The 16,101-nt window shown below is 37.0% G+C and overlaps 1 pseudogene; it reads right to left on the reverse strand.

The window, feature by feature from the left end:
- Positions 1 to 5,573: 5,573 nt before the first annotated feature.
- On the reverse strand, positions 5,574 to 5,949 carry LOC149174903 (glutaredoxin pseudogene; annotated as a pseudogene).
- Between the last annotated feature and the right edge of the window lie 10,152 nt (positions 5,950 to 16,101).

Consider the following 16,101-nt stretch of genomic DNA (forward strand, 5'->3'; position numbering starts at 1 on the left):
CTCCAACTATAGGGTCATATCCAACAATAGATTTTCCTCCGGGTGGAGGATAAGACAATTGTCCCCTAAGTGGGTAATAAACACCAATTGGGGTTACTTGAGGGTTACCTAAACTACGAGACACCTTATGAATATATTGGTCTGATACCATAGACGTTTCAAGAATGGATGCAGATAAAACAGATGACCAATTAGAAGACTAAGGAGAAGGAGTAGCTCCTTAAAAAGTACCAGTAAGTGACTGGTATCCGGGAGGAATTGACAGACCACCATACAACAATGATTCCATGGAGTTGGTAAACATGGATGAATCAGTAGGTTGGCTCCCAAGAGGAATTTGACATGGTTCTTCTCAGTGAATAAAAAGGAATGTGATGAGGTGGAAAGCTAGGACCTAAAAAGTTCAAAGGGGTAGAATACCAAGGATCAGGTTAGAAAGGATCGAAAGGAACTCTTGGAAAAACTCTTGGATCAAAAGGTTCACTAGTGGTAACTGGAGTATGAGGTGAATCTTCCTCCTCGTTGTCAGTAATGTCTTTAGTGCTAATCAATCCAGGAGGTAATTCAATCATAATTATCAGCTTCCTTCAAGGTGAAGGTGGAGCAGGAGTAGGAGCTAAAACAACTGAAGGTGATTCAGGTTGAGAAATATTAGACTCAGGTTCTTCTATGTCTGGTTTGGTTAGTTCAGTGTCTGAAACTTCACCAGTATCAGATTCAGTTTGAACTACTTCAGTAATTTCTGGGCCAGAATGAACTAAGTCTGATTCTACTTCTTGCATTGGATTCACTTCAGTTTCTACTGTCTCAGAATGTAAAACTGTAGATGTTTCAAGTTGTTCTGAGGTTCCAGATCCTGTTGATTTTGACCTTTCAATTTTTATCTTTTCCAATTGACTAGGTGTATATTTATGGGGTTTACCTTGCATTCTACGCGATTGCCTTATTGAATAAGCCAGGATGAAATTTTTATCACAAAAATCAAACAATATTCACATTCCCATCCTAAATCCTTTAAAAAGTAAAACCAAACAATTAGCATATGCTAAAAGAAAATTCTAAGGATTCAAACCATGCAAACAAGCTTTTCACAATGAACTCACTAGTTGGTGATGAAATCCAACATCATAGAGATCAAAGTGAAAAGTGGCTATAAATAGAGCAGGTGGAACCAATTACGCTAACAACCTGCTTAATGTACATGATCTGGTGCAAGTAAAATTCATTTATGCCATCTTGAATGAAGAATACCCTCTAGAAATTTCCAAGTGAGTCTAGTCAACGTCTATTGCAGGTACAACAAAGACTTCCCCTCCGCCATCACCTCAGGTAAAATCCATAATATTATAGTCCCTAAGGTTAGCACGTAAAACAATTAACCTAGGGGGACAATCACATATCATATGTACACACAAGGGTAGAATAACAAAGCTCAATCCCCTTGAAAGTTCCTCAACATGGTTAAACTGAGGTTTACTTCCAAGTGAATCCCAAGTACCTTTTGGCACCATTTTTAGTATGTGTAAATCGCTCTACCGTAGCCAATGAAGTGGGTTCAATCACTTCACCGGGTCTGATATGATCTCGTGCTTGACTCCTTTGTAAGGGGAGCTTCCTAGAGAAAAATTGCAGTAAATGGATTTTTCTCCCTATCACAAGATGCTATTGTTTGTTTGTAGCTTTGGAAAGTTAACTCACTTTCCTATTCCAAAGCCCTACAACCTGATCTACTATAGGTGGAAAAGAGCCCTAAGAATAAAAACTTCTAGATTGATTTTATTAGTGTTGATTTTACGAGTTGTTGTTTACTCAAAGGTAATGGATGTGAAACTTGATGGAATTGTGACTTGATGCAAATCCTAATGCAATCGAAAATGAAAATGATATCTTTTGTTTCAATGAATTTCTATCTGAAGTAAGGAAAGAGTCTTTCAATTTAATGGAAATGTAAAAAACTCTAAATCCCACTATAACCCTTTTCCTACAATGTAGATATCCAATTTTGAATTACCCAAATATTGAAAATAACTTCAAGATTTTCACTTTGCCCAATAACACAAAAAATCAAGAAATTTCTCTTTAAACATACAATCACTCAGAAATTTGCAAAAATGCAAAAAGAAACCAATGATCACTAAAATGAAAAATTTCTCTAATTGAATGCTATGAATTCACTTGCAACAAAGAGTACAATTCATAAACACTTCAACAACAGAAGGAAAAATGACTTTTTATTTCGAAACTAACATAAGAAGTATTTTTCACAAACAATACTCAATCTTGTAAAACATTGCTTTTCACACACAAAACAATCTTTCACAAAAGAGAAAAATAAACTCAAGACTTGATCTGACCAGAAGAAGAAAGACAGACAATCAACAAGGCAAGACCAACTGATCTCTCTTTTGATAGATTGACCATTCACCAGATGAGACTTTACCCTAATTTGAAAAAACAAGATAAACACAAGTAGATATTCTCAAAACACTCATCAATACTGACAAACACTCAAAGAAGGTAAAAATAGGTGTAACTTAATAGGAAAAACCAAAATGTTTGGACTTAATGAGGATATAACTGAAATTTTCAAAAAATCCAGGTATGTGCACAGGTCTTGGAGCAAACCAGTGCAAATACACTCTGTTGTTGAAAGAAAAGTGTTTAGAAGTACACATTGTTCCTGAATCCTAAATTTGCACAGTAGGGATATTTGGAAAAAATAAAAACAAATCAAATCAAATCCAAAATCAAAATTTCAAATATTTCCAGACACTCAAGGAAGGCTTGTAGAGAAGGTTCAAAAGGCGAAACAAGGAAAACAATGGAGAGTGAGATGAAATCCCCAGTGTACTCACCAATTTGTTATGTGGAGTTATCCCTCTTGTGCACAAGATCAATCTCCCTAGACCTCAGAGAAATCTAGTAACAAACAACTAGGAATTGCTACCTTTCTCTAGACTATGATTGACTGAAACCAATAATATGATAGAAGCCACTTACCATTTAAATCGAAATGTATGATGAAGTCTTGTTCAGAGATTTCGACCATCTGCTTCTCCTTGATGCTTTAGAGATCTTCCTATCGCTTCCCACAGCTTCTCCGAGATGTCCTGAAGGAGATTTGCATAGACAAAAACATACACAAGATCAAAGAATTCAACATATAGTATAATAAATAAATGGACTAATTAACCTAATCATATACCAAAATAGATCAATATGCAATCAAAGTCTATGTAAGTGATCAAAGAATCCTATAAATTATTACAATAGAAGCATATTTTAAAAACAAAAATTTCCTTTATATTAATAAAAATGGAGAATAGACTTACAACCTTGAAGCCTTGATGTTGCAAGTCCCCTCCCACAATCTCCAACCCTCTCCTTGAATGAATAGCCTTCCAACCTTATTCCAACAACATAAACCTACTTCCAACAATCCTTCCCCAATCCTCAGACCTATAGTAGCTTTATAGGCCAAGAATGGGAAGTTTTGGATCCATTCTCCAAGGGATGAGATCCACTAATAGTGGGATAAGGGTTCCACAAAGAAAGGGAGTTGCTCGATGGTGGGAGGGATTAGGGCTGAATAGGGACCCATTCGAAGCTTGTTGGTTAGGATAGATACAACCAACAATGCTTCTAGACTTTAATTTTTATTTTTACATTTGTTAAGTCATATGCCTAGGCCACTCTGTAAGACAGAGTACACTTATGCACATTTTCTAATGGAATTCTCTGTGTATGTGCAAATATTGACTAGGGAACTGTGCAAGAAGCGAAAATCAGGGTTTTGGACCATGGCATCCAGTAACTTCATCTTCTTTGGGATAATTTTGATTTTAACTTTGCAAGGGAATACCTTGGGACACATTTATGGATAGTGAAAGATGCAAACCAGTGGTCATTTACTCAATGCAACAAAATGGCGTGTAACAACAACCTCCTTTGTCTAGTTCTCCTCTTTTTAGCTCACTCTTGAGTTTCCCTCAGCAATCCTCTTTGGGAAATTTAATCATGACTGTAAGAACCATGGTGAAAATTCCATGTAATAAAAGTTTAAAACAATAACCACGGTTGATGGGACACTTATTCCAAGTTGAATGTAGTGCAAGACATCCTAGGGGGTGTTCATTTGATTTTTAATGGCTAAGGAAATTGGCAAAGGCAATAGCTAAGGATTTGGAAAGGCAAAATGAAATCTTTGGCACATTTATTTATGAAAATAATATTAGGAGAAAAGGATGGTGAAAGGTCACAAGGAGCATGTGAGGAGGAAAATGAAGGAAAATAATGGAAAATGGAGAAAACAGATGTTAGATGATCCAAAATAAATATTATCATAGGTTATAAAGTTAGAATAAAATAATTATTAATTTAAGATATTAAATTAATAATTAATAATTTAGTATATTTAATTATTAAATTGAGACATTTAGAATTAGTATATTGTTGTAAAAATATATCTCTACAAATGTGTCATATCTTAGGCTCTAATTTAGGAGAATTGTTAGTAAGTTGTTTGAATAGCTTTTATTGTAAATGGACACTTGTTATTTTATAAGTGATCCATAATTAGAGGTAGTTAGGACATTGAGCTTATAAATAGCTCATTGCAAGAGTGTTTTGTTGTTCAGGTGTAAACTCTTGCAAAATTCCAGATGTAATTGCTTTTCTTATTAATAAAATTACATGTCTGAGGACACTTCTGCCATTATTGTGGTATCAGAGCTTCAGTAATGCTGTAGCTGATGTGAGGAGGAGATTCCAGCTCTACAGGCACATGGAAAACTCCATTAATTTGCTGTGCTTGAATACCTAGCAGCTGAGGTTTCAAAGGTGTTTGCGTTTGACATCCATCCTGATGCTCGAGCTGGCAAGGTGTGCTACTTGGCGATGGAACGGATGTTCTGGGCAATATCAGTGCCCTCATACTCTTCTTACTCCCCATGTGAGTTTAACCCAATCTATGTTTAATGAGAAAGTGCGAAAGTATGTTTAATGAGAAAGCACGAAAGTTTTTTTATTGAGAGAATGTTTTTGGATAAAAATGTGGAGAATTTTAATCTTATTCAATGTCTTAGTCCCCATAATTACAATCTCGAAGATTGTTAGGAGGAATCGATGAGATTCTTCATATAGATCATTATCTCATCAATCAGATCTCATGCATCCCCTCCCAAAACAACATCACTGTATTCTGAAGCTTCTTGTACTCTTCTACTTTCCTTGAAGAATCTACAATTCTTGCATCAGTTTGTTCAATATCGATCCCAGTTTCCTCTTTCAACTGCCTCTGAAATTTCGACAAATTATATCCACTGCTCTGCCTTCTATTGGCTTGTCTTCTCGGATCTTCCAAGTCTTGGAGTTATTGTAGCCATCGTTGCAAGTCAAAATTCTATACAAATGCCCTGTTTCTAAGGTATGGGCAATACTACGGACTACTTTACAGTGGTTTCCCTGACGAAGCTCCCTGTGATGGGCTGGAGAACTGTTGCAACACTCATGACAATTACGTTGGGAACATCGGTTATCTCAAAGTCAACTACAATAAGAATCTGGTGAACTTCCCAGATATAGTTCTGGACCATGCCAACATCAAACACCACCCACTTCAGTCAACAATGGTACAAGCTTCCCACCGTTATGTTTCGCAACAGTGTAATCACAACCACCAATGTGTGTGCCTCCGATAAATACATTTGGGACAATCCACTGTTCTGTCCACTCCTGAAGAGCTATCTGTAACTCCTTTCCATCAATTTCAGTATCCAACTCTATGACCTTCACCTTGGCACCCAAGCTACTAAATATTTGTTTGACCTGTGTACAATAGGGGCAGTATGTCTTGCTGAAAACCCCAATAGAATTAGAGGAAACAATCTCCTTCGCTTTAACCATCGCCATTTTTATTATCTTAGGATTCTTGCTGGCTGATAAGCCCATCAAATTGATGCATTCCTCGCTCTCCCAGCCCTTAAAAAGAAGAGAGCAGGGCAGAATATCTGAGGCCAATAGGAAACTCGTACGGGCCTTACTTTCCTTGCCTGACAACCCCAGTTCCCAGGCGCCATCTATAGCATTCACACGGTGATTAGTACCATCAAATTTGCCATTGACACATGTGTATGGATTGGAAAATAGCTACCACCCTTAACGGCCACAAACAACTTCAACACTTCTATAGTTGCAAAGGATCTAAAAATAAGACTTTCTCACGTAGCAGCGCCAAACGACATCTCTCAAGCATAGTGACTCTCACTAATTTGAATTTTTTTTTGGGAGTAATAAGGAAATTAACGAGATAAGTTTTTTTTGTACTTGAGCGATAAAGTTTTTTTGTAATGGAGAAATAAGGTGAGTTGGGTAATTTCTCAAAGAAGTGATTTTTATTTAAAAATCTGTAAATTTGGGTTCATCACATTGTAACTCAAAGTAATTTTACTTTGAGGGGGGGTGACATTTTTTTTTACTAGGATTTGCAAGAGCATTGTAAAAGTCAAATTTCGAAAGTTACCTTGTAAATATTTGAGAAATTGACTAGAGCCAAGTGCAAAGCTCAGTCATTTTTCTCCCCCAATGACTATACGAGGGTCAAGGCCAAGCCTCGATATATCGTTTTTGCGTAATGTTTTGCATGTTGTGTTGCCCATCTTGATATTTTTTCTGAGCCTGATTCTTGGTGTGAAGCTTCAACACTACAATGTCAAAGTTGATTAATTTGTTTTCTGATTCTGACAAACTTGAAGGCACAAAATCTTACAAAACATGGCGACGCCTCATCGAAATCACTCTTATTTATAATGACCTTTGGCATGATATATGTGATGGTGACATTAAGAAAAATAAACCCACAGATGTGACTGCACTAACAAAATGGGAAATTAAGAATGCCAAAGCATTAGCTCTCATTAAATCTTCTGTCAATGATGAAATGTATGTCCATATAGCAAATTCTACATATGCATGGACTGCTTTGCAAATTTTTAAAGACTTCTTTGATACTCAGCCTGAATCAAAGAAAGTTGATCTATAATTAAAATTTTTGCAACAAAAATTGACTGAAGGAGGTGATGTCCTTGAATACATCTCCAGACTTAAGAATTTTAAGCAAGAAATCTTTAATGCTGGTTTTCAAGCAGTAGATGATAGTTTTATGGTCACAATTTTAATTGATGGACTTCCTTCTTCCTACACACATTTTTTGGAAACTCTACAATTAACTAGAAAGTTAGAGAAGCTAAAGTTTGATGAGCTCTGCGAAATGTTGACCCAACATGATAAAACCTTTGGGAAGAAAAAGAAAGTTGGTGAAGATGTATTTTTCACAGAGGCCAGCACTAGTAAATCATCAACTAGTAGTTCTAGAAGTAGAGGCAGAGGGAATTTCAATCAAAATCAAGCAGAACATAATGTACAAAGTCGTGGTCGAAGCCAAAGCAGAGGAAACAACTTTAATAGTGGCAACAGTTCAGGAAGGAGTAATTTTCAAGGCAGAGGAAACAATCAAGGAAGAGGCTATTTTCAAGGAAGAGGTAATAATCAAGGTATAGGACAGCCTCAAAACAGAAGTCAAAGCAGAGGTAGAGGACAATCTTCAGGAAGAGGAAGAGACTTAAGTCAAATTGTGTGTCGAAGATGTAACAAAGTTGGACATTATGCTGAAGATTGTCGAACTTCTATTGATAAAATATCCAAGTTTCATCAGCACTCAACACAATTTGCAAATGATCAAGATGATGATGGTTTAGAATATGTATTTACTTCTTCACCGACATTACAACTTTCCTACCATCTTAAAAGCGATTATGAATATGCTTGGATCTTGGATTCAGGAGCAACTCAACACATGACTTGTCAACGTGACTTCTTTTGGATTTTTCAAGATTGCCAACTTAATTCCATATGCAGATGATACAAAACATACTCCTTATGGAAAAGGTGTAGTTAAAGTTTCTCTCCCTAGCATTGGAGAAAAAATGATTTCAAATGTATGGTATGTACCAAACTTTAAGAAAAAATTGTTATCTTTAGTCACGATTCGACAAGCAGGAATTTAGGTAATTATGGAAGATGGCTTAGCTAAGATTAATTCAGTCAAACAGAGCTTGCAAACTGTGATGATAGGTTATGAAGATGGAAAATTGTTAAGGATGAAAGGGACAATTATTCCAAGGCATTCTGACTTTGTAGGGGCAGTGACTACAGGAATTTCACCTATAAGATTATGGCATGTAAGATATGGACATTTAAATTTTGATAGTCTTTCTCAATTGCAAAAACAAGGGATGGTTAAGGGACTTCCAACTTTCAAAAAGGAAAATGCAAAATGTGAAGCTTGCATTTATGGAAAACAAAGTCAAGAAAGTTTTCCAACAAGTTCATGGCATGCAAACAGGTTGCTGCAACTAGTTCACAGTGATGTTTGTGGACCACTACAAACTTCATTCGGTGGTTGCAAATATTTCTTACTATTCATTGATGATTTTAGTAGAATGACTTGGGTTTATTTCTTGAAGCAAAAATCAGAAGCATTTGAAAAGTTTAAATTTTTTTGCCAACTTGTTGAAAATGAAGTCAAAGAAAATATAGGCACTCTCAGGACAGATAATGGGGGAGAATTCAGTTCAAATGAATTCAAATATTATTGCAACGACAATGGCATAAGAAGACATCTTACAAATGTTTACACTCCACAACAAAATGGAGTAGTAGAAAGAATGAATTGCACCTTGTTAGGAATGGCGAGATCTATGTTAACTTTCAAAAAGTTAAGTCCAACATATTTGGCAGAAGCAATTCATACAGCTGTCTACTTAAGAAATAGATCTCCAACTACTTCTTTAGACGGAATCACACCTTATGAAGCTTGGTTTGGTTTCAAACCTCGAGTGAAACATCTTAGGGTTTTTGGATTAGTATGTTATGCCTTAGTTTCGAAAGAAAAAATAACTAAGCTTGAGACAAGAAGTTGAAATGCACAATGATTGGATATTCTGATGAGAAGAAAGGGTACCATCTTTTGACCAATGGAAAATTTATTGTGAGAAGGGACATAATTTTTGATGAAACAGAGAGTAAGAGTGCTGAAGAAATAGAAAATCTTCTTCAAAAGTTAGAAACTAAAGGAAGTCAAAGAAAAGGAAATATGCAAAGTCAACCAAATTCACCAAATTGGTATGAACTTGATTTTCCTTCATCTGAAGAAGATTCATCTAGTCCATCTACTTCAACAACACCATCTGGATCTTCTAGCAGTTCATCCGCATCTCCAAGTAGCAGCAATTCTTCAGACAATGATTCTCCACCTCCAAAATCTTCAACTGATCGACAAACATCAGTTTACATTAATCCTCTTTACAATGATGGTGACTTTTCAGAATCTCAAACAAGTGAGCATCAACTACCAAAATGGGTAGTTCAACTTTTGAAAGATGTAAGGTTTGATGAGCAGAATAAAATAGGAACAAGGAAGTCACACAGAAGTGAAGGAAAATTTTCTTTGCTAGCAAATGATTTTACTGAACCTTCCACATAAAAAGAAGCAGTAAAACATAAAGAATGGCAACAGGCTATGATTGAAGAATTTTGAGCAGTAATTGATAACAACACTTGGAAACTTGTTGATTGTCCTCAAAATGTTAAACCCATAGGATGAAAATGGGTTTACAGAATTAAGTACAACCAAAATGGAGAACTTGAAAAGTATAAAGCAAGACTTGTGGCTAAAGGTTTTGCGCAGCAGGAAGGCATTGATTATGAGGAAAATTTTTCTCCTACAGCTAAATGGAGCACCATCCGATTAACACTTGCATTGGCTGCTCAGAAAGGATGGAAAGTTCATCAAATGGATGTAAAAAGTGTTCTTCTCAACGGGGATTTACAGGAAGAATTATATATGACACAACCACCAGGTTTTGAAATTGAAGGGTAGGAACATAAAGTCTGCAAATTGATCAAGGATTTATATGGGTTAAAACAAGCTCCCCGAGCTTGGTATGCAAAAATGGATGAATACCTTAGGAAAGTTGGTTTTCAACGAAGTGAATATGATGATACTTTGTATGTGCAACAACAGGGTAAATATCTGGTGATTCTTGTTATGTATGTAGATGATTTGATCATTACTAGAAACAATGATGATCATATTGCATAGGTGAAAACGAAGTTACATGTATGTTTTAAGATGACATATTTCGGATTACTTCACTACTATCTTGGAGTTGAAGTCTTCCAACGTCCACATCATATTTTCATTTCTCAGAGTAAGTATGCAGTAGAGGTTATTCAACAATTTGGAATGCAAGATTGCAAGCCCGTTCTTACCCCCATGGAACAAAACTTGAAACTTTCAAAATTTGAAGGGGGGGAAATGGTGGACAGCACTACATATAGATAGTTGATTGGTAGCTTGATTTATTTGACAAACACTCGCCCTGATATATCTTATGCAGTCAATATTATTTCACGTTTTATGTAGGAACCACGAGACAACCACTGGAATGTAGCCAAAAGAGTTCTTCGATATATCCAAGGAACAAAATATTTTGGTCTTGTTAGTGCTAAATCTACCTCAAGCTGAGAAAGGTAGGATCTAGGATAACATCAAACCACGCTTAACTTGGTAGCTAGCCCTACCAAGTCAGGAGAGGGCTCTCTCCTAGTAAATCTCAATAAATATGAGCAATGAGGCTTGAGATGACTGATGTGAAGATTGATTTTAGGCTAGGTATGTGTGTAGAATATTTTTATTGAATTTGATGATGTTTTGTTGGCTCAAATGGAAAGACAGATTTGGGTCTGGGGAATGAGGCTCAGTTTTGCAGAGATCTCTATGGGGCAAGGTAGGCAAATGATTTGGTACTTCAATTTGAGTGAAATGGAGAGCTTTAGATAGGTGAGGAGTTGAAGAGGGCAAGAAAACCTCAGGGATCCTCTTATAACACCTGAAAACATAAATAACTAAGCAAACCCTAGGTAGAGCACTGCAATTTCAATGGATTCTACCTTTATCCTTGTTTGATTTAGTTAAGATGAAGCAAAGAGAGAGAGTGGCATACATAAAACACATGGAAACTTACAATTTACAGAAGAAAACACAATACTAAAGAAAGATTCCACATGAATCCCATAAAGTGCTGCAAACCCTGGTCTATTCCTTAGCCAAAATGCTGATATGAGTATACAATGAAGCTCCAAGCTTTCTCAAAAGTCCAACCATGCTAATGACTGAAAAACAAGTAGATATAGGCAATAAATAAATCATCCTAGCCTCTAGGGGTCAAGCTCATGAATTTAGGAGCTGTTCCAACAAATTCTAAGCTGAGAACTAAAAATTAGGCAGTGGAACAACTTGCCTCTAAAACTAGGGAACTGATTCATTCAGTTGCAAACCACCTTTTCATGGATGAATTTACCTCTATGAGTGAAAATCTAGCATAACTACATCAAGATCCATCAAGTTACATTAAATTACATCATGAGTTTGACATTTAGAAGGAGAAAAGTCAAACTGTCAAGAAACTAGGCGAAAAATAGAGTATTTTTGGTCAAACTGAGCAAAATTTCCCCAATGCACCGCGCTGATTTCCCTATGCGTAGCACCTTTTTTCAGCTGCTTTTGGAGGTCTTCTCGGTGTCCAAATTTGCTCCAAGTGTTCTTGTTGGAAAGGTTTTCCTGTCTACTCTCTAGAACAAGTGAAATTTTTGAATTTGGCATCCATTTTACCCTCCAAAACTGAGTTCTCCCAACACTGCTTCTTGTGTGTCCAAAAAGGGGCAGAAAGGTCATTTTTGAGGTGTTTTTGACCTTTTTGGAAGCTCAAAACTTGTCAAAATTTCTTGGCCATTTGTAGGCATGCATATTTTTTCATGAAAAATCCAAATATGCTGAGTTTTCCTCAAAATGATGTCTCCATCAAAAGCGAGCGCCAGGTGGCGCGGTGCATTGGGCAGAAAAGTCTGTTTTTTAAGGCAAAAATTCCAAAATTACAAAAAGTGCCCCAATTTTTTTGAAATTTGGGCTGAGTGTCCTCCATTAAGTGCTGTTTTGGACCAAGGAAGCCTCAGCCAATATCTGAAGTCTATATTTCTCTTTTCGCCTCCTTGATGCCTTCTTCAACTTGGCCTTCAGGTTTCTGATTCTTGCCTTGCACACTTTGTTTCTTGCCAAGTAATGATGGGCCATGTGCCTCAACATATTTTTCTCGTTGTTGGACTTCTCTAGCATCCTTTCTAGGTTCATGTTTGTTCTCTCAAGCCAAGATTCACGATCATGTTCAATCTCTTGCTCATACCCATGATCACTATCTCTTTCCATTGTTTTCCTTTGGTTTTGAAAAATGTGGTTGTATATAGATGGTTTTGTGGATAACAATGTGAAAATATGGTGGAGGAATGAAATGGGTAGAGTGTATGGAAGAGAGTGTAAAAATGCATGTGTGAACAAAGTTAAGGGATGGGAGTAAGAGTTTTAGGGATGTGAGTAGGGTTTAGGGATATGGATAGGGTTTGGGGAGTGTAGCGTTTGGGAAATTATATGTGGAGAATGGGATTAAGGGGAAAATGTATGAGGGGAGTGGGATTAATGAGATAGGGTATACAACCATTAGTGCAATGAAGAAAACTAGGGTTTCACCCTAAAAGCTAGGGTTTTAGGGTTTTGGGGATAAGGGAGTAGGATGAGTGGAAATAAGAGGGGAAATGGGAAATGAAAGTGAAGGGGATTTGAAAGTGGTAGAGGGGAATAAGAAATTAAAAAATGGCAATTTTTCAAACCCTAGGGAGATTTTCAATGAAACTGTGCAAGGAGCTAGGGTTTTAATATTTCCCTATTAAATCGCCAAGAGGACTGAGACAAACTCATGCATTGAGCATATTGGAGTGAGAACTTACTTGGGCAATGAGAAATTTAAAATTTGAGAGTCTTTGGAGGAATATTTGAAAGGATTTTAGGCTTTTTAGCCCAATGCGCTGCACCATCTCAATGCGTCGCGCCAGTTCATTTTTTACACTGCAGAGGGTTGCCCAATGCGTCGCACCTTTTTGCAGGAGACTTTTGGAGGCCTTCCTGGTGTCCAAATTGGGTGTGAGATAGCTCGTTGGAAATATTATTGAGTCTACTTTCCAACCCAACTAGAATTTTGTAATTTGGATTTTATTTTCCCTTTAAAAAATCAAATCTCCCAAGACTGGTCAAAATGTGCAAAATGAGGCTGCCTCAAGGCAGAGTGCTGTTGCAGTCAACTTTTGAAAGTCTTCATCAAATCCATATTGAGCTCATGATAGCTCATTGGAAATATATTTGTGTCTAGCTATCATTTGACTCATCAAGCAAGTCATTAGGCCAACCAAGCTAGGAGAAATCTTGATTTTCCCAAGGTCACTTCAGAGGTGCATCAATTCTCCTGAGGAAACTGTATTTTTGACATTTCTCTAGAACCATGACACCTGTGTAAAAAGTGAAGGAGGTTTTTCTTCCTTGGAATATTTTGGACAAAAACCTCTCTCAAGTTTCCAAAATTCATCTTTTCTTGCTCAGAAACATCATTGGAGTTAAACCTATCCTTATGTGTAAAACAGGGGGTTTGTCGAAATGAAGTGAAATGAAGGGGATAAGGAGATTCTAAATTCTTGAGAAAATTTTGGGAAGTAGGGAGGGATGTTAGGAAGTAGGGGAAAGTGGAATTTCAAATATTTAGTGAGGGGAAGGGGTCCAAAAGGGCAAAACACAGGCCTAGCCTAGAAAATTGTCAAGCTATAGCAAGAAATTAGGGTTTGTGCGAAAATGAGGAATTGGAGGGATATCAGTGATGGGAAGTGTTTAATAAGGTACATTAAGGATAGGGGAAGGTGTATGAACATCAGGATACAAGTTTTGCTGATGATTTTACCAGCCAAGAGAAATTACCTTCAAAACCCTAGGAGAGGGAAATGAACCTTACCTAGGCATAACTGAAGCATGAATAAGGTGTAAAATGACCCATTGGAACCTGACATGATGATGAAAACCCTCTGAATGATGGTACACTTTGCTGAATGGTGACATGGACCAACATTTGGACAACTTTGAAAGGAGTAAAAGCAAACCCTAGACCTAATACCTAGTGACCAAATTTTACTTGAAGACTCATTGAAATGATAGAATTTGACCTTGACACCTTAAAGTCACTTTGTAAGAGCATGTTTGATCACTGGAGGAAGGCTGCAAATATTGACACTAACATTGCCTCCAATGGGGATGGTAGCTCCTTGGAGGTGCCAAGAACGATAGATCTTTGGGAGAGCAGACCAGTGCCTTATCCATTGGGCAATGGAGTCAAAAACTCAAGCTAAAATGCATGACTGAAAACTGACAACTTGATGACACAAATTGACTCTCACTCAACTAAAAATTGACTTGATACTTAAACACAACCGAAAAATTGGAAATGATTCTCAAAGTAGAGCTTATTCATCAAAACCTACTCTAATTGTTCCATTCATCACCGATCAAGTGAAATGAAACAACGAATGCAACCAAGTAAGTATCTGGCTGCTATTTAAATTCTCTGCAAGTACTTGCTTATGAACAGCAAGAGATAACTACTGAAAGGAAACTCCCATGAAAACTTGTGAACAGATCCGTTGAATACTATGGATTCTCTATCTGCCTCCAAAAACACTGCATAAGGATCTCGAAATTCATGCACACTGGGACTTAGCTCATCCAATGGATTACTTCTCTTCTCTTCATACCATGAATGCAAACTTTGATCTGAGCTTTGTGACAAGACTCCTACTGAAAATGACAAAGAAACCAGTTGTCAGATCAAGTTTGTATCAATACTTTTGTCAAGCTCACAGATAGGAGAAGGACTTTGACTACAGACATTATCCAACACATCAACTATTGGATCGTGAAAAACTTGAAAAGACTGCTGCAACCCATTTTCTATTGGTTCCGATGAGATTGCATGACTTTCTACAGGTTGCTCATTTGAAGATATACTATGCAGTTTTCCCTTCAAAAACTGAAATGATTCAAAACAGAAAGGTACGGAATCATCTTGTCTCATTTGATCATACGTGCCAGCTTCCAAGTCTTCATCTGCAACTTGACAATCAATGGCATTCAAGGGTTGCGAATCTGGATATGAGAAGTCTTGAACAAGGTTTTCATTGCCCTCAAGATGGTCAAAATCAAGACTTGTCGACAGTTGATTTTTGAGTGTATAAATGTTGTCTCTGATGAACAGAAATGAAGCAAAACAAAAAGGCAAAGATCCTTCATTTACTTCAAAATTTGCTACACTTTCCTCATCATTTCCATAGTTGATATGTGATGGCTAAACATTGTATTCGAGCTACTAAAAGTGAACTTCTCCCTCCCACAAACTAGCTGCTGATTTGTCTGCAAGATTAGCTTCTATTTGGAGAACATGATCATCATCATACTGATCAAACTGAGGCAAATCATCAGTATAAAACACATCATCAAGCATACATGTCATATCAACAGATCTCTCTTCTCCAAGATGATCTATACAACTATTATTATCTGATCTATGACAACTGGGATAAGAAAGAAAATGTTTTGGATCAACAAATTGTTCTTCTTCAATCAGTGAACCATGGGCTTGAACATCATAATCATTCCTTGTCGTGATCTTTTGCATCATCTCTTCCACTGCACTTACCAAAATGTCAAGCTTTACCTCTAAAGATGTCGATTGATCCGGATCTATGTTTTTCATCTCTTCTTCCTTCAACTTTGCCCTTCGGATCAGCAAATGAGCCTCTACATCTACTGCACCGTTCTACATCTTTTCAAGTGTTGCACGATTCCTTTCTCTTAGTTGAAAATCCATTTCCAGATCGAAGGCACCCGAGTAGTGCAAGAGCGCAGATCCAAGAGGAGGTCTTATATTAACCAGCATCGAAAAGTAGACTTGATTAAATCTAGCAGAAAACTGTTGTACTGTCTCCCTTGGCTGTCTTTGAGCTGGTTATACTCTTCTATAATCACGAAATGGTTTTGTCTGACCACCGACCTGTCGAGGAAAATTTTGACGAACTGTTGGAAATCTGAGATGCTCGCATCAAGCAGGGTTTTGAACC

Source organism: Pinus tabuliformis, chromosome 4_1 (genome assembly GCF_031772625.1).
Source record: "Pinus tabuliformis cultivar Carrire ecotype Pingquan chromosome 4_1, CPIR1, whole genome shotgun sequence".
Classification (NCBI taxonomy): Eukaryota; Viridiplantae; Streptophyta; class Pinopsida; order Pinales; family Pinaceae; genus Pinus; species Pinus tabuliformis.